Consider the following 4,202-nt stretch of genomic DNA (forward strand, 5'->3'; position numbering starts at 1 on the left):
GGGTAAGAGATAACAGACTATATAACACTTTATTTATTTATTAGACAGAAAGATTAATAGAGAGAGGAAGGAGGGAGTGAATGAACACCTCCAGTGGTCTCCAGCCACTGCAAACGAATTCCAGATGCATATGTCACCTTGTTTGTCTGGTTTAATTGGGTACTAGTGAATCAATCCCAGGTCGTTGGCCTCCCAGGCAGGCGCCTTAATGCTAAACCATCTCTCCAGCCTCAAAGATGATTTTAAATGAAGACCCCTCCAAACTCAACTTATCTCAAAAAAAAAACCTTTATCTCCAAGTTAGACCATGCTTGGGGGTTCCAGGTGGCTTGCATTTGACTGGAATCCTGTGGCACTCAGAAGATGATGTCCCTTTCCTTTATCCTGACACCTTTCTGTGGCCTTCACTTTAATGCAATCCCCAAGGAGATGAGACACCATCTCAACATAGGAGGAACAAGGACAGGGTCTGATATTCTGGGAAGATGCTTGTATTTTTTGAATAAAATTGCATGGACCACTTTCACAGGGACCAAAGAAATCTGCAGGGACAATTCTTCTCCTCAGAGCCAAGGACAATAAACAATCACAGAAATTAGAACTAGAGAGGAGAGAGGACAACAGGATCAGGAAGTGAGGGCAGGAACCCCAAGATTCACCCTCAGAGGGACACATGAGGCTAGTTGCTGACTCTTCCCATTTTTTGCAGCTATCATCGGATATTGTCATCTGGCTAAAACTTAATAAGCTCTGGACTGCTTCTATGAAAGTTGCTGTTGTATTTTACTTTCTTCCTTTCTTTCCTCCTCCTCCTCCCTTCTTCCCCAACCTCTCTTCCTTCCTTCCCTTCCCCCTCCTCCTTTCCTTCCCCATCAGTGCATTGGTGCTCACTACTGCATTTGGCTACAGGAGTTGGGTCCCCCAGTCTGAGGCATGGCCACATAAAGGGTTTGCTGCTGTAGAGATGCCTTCCAAGTCCACAGAGAGGCGCCCCAGCCCCAAGTCCCACTCAGAGGAGATGACCTCCGCTTTCCAAGGAAGCATTCCAGCCCAGGGCAATGTTCCAACATCTTCACATCTGCTGCTGGCCTGGGATGGCGGTGGTTACAGCAAGTGCTCAGTGGACAAGTAAGGAGAGAGATGAGTGTTAGGCCAAGGAAGACCACAGTGTGTGCCTCCATGCCCTTCCTCCTCACTGTGGGCAAAGACATCAGCACAGCCACCCCGTCTCATCCTGCACCAGTACAAACCCATTCAGTCCAATCTCCAGAGCACACAAGTGGGTAGATGTAGGCATCAGGGAGGAGCAAGGCACCTTGAAGTTATCTGTCAGCTTTTGTGAGAGTATATACCATGGAAAACATGCTGATCCTAGCGATTATGGGAAAGTTGTGCGAGTTAATGGTGATTTTCTTTTCCAAAAAAAGCATTTAATTAATTTATTTGAGAGACAGGGAATGGACACATCAAGGCCTCTAGCCACTACAACGAAACTCCAGATGCATGTGCCACCTTGTGCACTGGCTTACATGAGTACTAGGGAATCGAACCTGGGTCCTTCAGCTTCACAAGCAGGCATCACTAAGCCATCTATCTCTCTAGCCCCCTAATGGTGATTTTCTTGATGTGAGAAAGAAATAGAAAGTTCACAATTTGCATTCTATCTTTCTTTTCATTTTTATGAGTGCTGGGGGGAGGGGAGAATGGACACACGAGGGCCTCTAGCCACTGAAAATAAACTCCAAACATATGCACCATCTTGTACATCTGGCTTTACCTGGGTATTGGGGAATTGAACCTGGGTCCTTAGGCTTCACAGCAAAACACCTTAACCATTAAGCCATCTCTCTAACCCCTTAATGGTGATTTTCTTGATGTGAAAAAGAATTCACATTCTTTCTTATCTTTTCATACTTTTATGAGAGAGAGAAAGCAAGACAGAATGGATGCACCAAGACCTCCAGTCAATATAATCAATCTCCAGATGCTTGTGTCACCTAGTGGGCATGTGTGACCTTGCACACTTGCACGACCTTCTGTGTCTGGCTTACGTGGGATCTGAGGTCATAGCTGGGTTTTTAGGCTTCACAGGCAACCACCTTTACTGCTAAGCCATCTCTCCAGCCCTGAAATAAATATAAACTATTTTTTCTAAATGAAGTGGGGATTGTTTGAGGTAGACATCTGACAACATGTAGCCTCCAAACACATGGACAAACATATGAACATGCATATCATAAATATATAAATATGCAAAAATAAAAGTTATATTCCTCACAAGCTTCACTGGGAGTCAGGCTGGACAGCTATCCTGCCCTTGAAAACAAGACCTAGTGTAAGTGTAGGCTATCCTTCAGGGAGTCAGGGCACCCAGGGGAACTTTGTCTACATGGTTAGATCATGGGATTGCCATGTCTTACTCAAGAATTCTTTTTTTTTTTTTTTTGAGGTAGGATATAACTTAGCACAGGTTGACCTGGAATTCACTATGTAGTATTAGGCTGCCCTCAAACTCATGGTCATCCTCCTATCTCTGCCACATGAATGCTGTGATTAAAAATGTGTACCACCATACCCAGCCTCAGCATTTCTTCTTGAAATACTCCATCCATCCATTCATCCATCCATTTTCAGAGCTAATGCAACAAACTGATCACAGTTCATGCATTGTTTAACAATGGCGATATATTCTGAAAAATGCATTGTTGGGTAAGTATGTCATTAAGTAAACATCATGATGCAGGATGGACATAAGTCCCATCACAAGATATGCTGCAGGAAGGTGTATTTGAAATGCAAGTGGAGGTGACACACACACAGCCTATTACTTGATAGTAAATGTTTTCTTCTAAGTAGAGGTATGTACTATAAAATCATGATCAAAATTAGCCTAGGTAGGTAACCAATGGCTCTCTGATTAGCTAAGAGATCTGCTCAGTGGAAAGGAACCCATAACTGGAACCAGGAACAGGTCAGAATCCTAAGTAGACCAAGATCATGGATCCCAATAACAAGCTCCAACTAGTTTTTGGCCAAGAGATCAAAATCTCTCTAAGTGAAAAATGCTTGTTTCCTGGGCTGGAGGGATTACTTAGTGGTTAAGGCATGTGCTTGCAAAGTCAAATGATCCAAGTTTGAATCCCCAGTACTCACAAAAGGCAGAGGCACAAAGTGGAGCATGAATCTGGAGTTCATTTGCAGTGCCTAAAATCCCTAGAGCATGCGCTCGCTCTCTCTCTCTCTCTCTGTCTCTCTCTCTGTCTCTCTCTCTCTCTCTCTCACACACACACACACACACACACACAAACACACACAATAAATAAATATTTTTTTAAAAACATTGCTTATTTTGGGGCTGGAGAGATGGCTTAGCGGTTAAGCGCTTGCCTGTGAAGCCTAAGGACCCCGGTTCGAGGCTCGGTTCCCCAGGTCCCACGTTAGCCAGATGCACAAGGGGGCGCACGCGTCTGGAGTTCGTTTGCAGAGGCTGGAAGCCCTGGCGTGCCCATTCTCTCTCTCTTCCTCTATCTGTCTTTCTTTCTGTGTCTGTCGCTCTCAAATAAATAAATAAAAAATTTAAAAAAAATTGCTTATTTCGAAAGTGTTGGGGTGGGGAGGGAGGGAATTACCATGGGATATATTTTATAATCATGGAAAATGTTAATAAAAATTAAAAATAAATAAAAATAAAAAAATAGTATCAAAAATTGCTTATTTCCTTTGACCTATCCTGATCTCATTCTCCACTGGAGAATCTATCAATGAGACAAAGAAAGATAGATGACTCCCAGGCAGGAATTGAACCACCCCTTGCACATCAGCAAGGACCCAGGGAAAAACCACAGAGGAACTGGCAAGATGAGCAAGAAGGCTGCTTCCATGGTGGGCCTGACAACCTGAACCAGGGTGAAGGAGACAGACACTGGGGAAACAAAATGACTGATTGCTGCTCTCACAACTCATAACTCACAACCCCAGGGGGAATACAAGCAATCTCACTGAGGATGACCCTCAGTGGAATGGGGGCAGACAGGAAGGAAATGATGGTACCAACACATGATGTGTCCATACAAAATTTCTACTTAATACAAAAAAATGTCAATGGGGTGTTGGAGGGAGAGCTCAGTAGTTAAAGAAGCTTGTTTGCAAAGCCTAATGGACTGCGTTTGATTCCCTACTACCCATATGAAGCCAGGTGCTGT

The sequence above is a fragment of the Jaculus jaculus genome, unplaced genomic scaffold (genome assembly GCF_020740685.1).
Source record: "Jaculus jaculus isolate mJacJac1 unplaced genomic scaffold, mJacJac1.mat.Y.cur mat_scaffold_37_1_1805170_arrow_ctg1, whole genome shotgun sequence".
NCBI lineage: Eukaryota > Metazoa > Chordata > Mammalia > Rodentia > Dipodidae > Jaculus > Jaculus jaculus.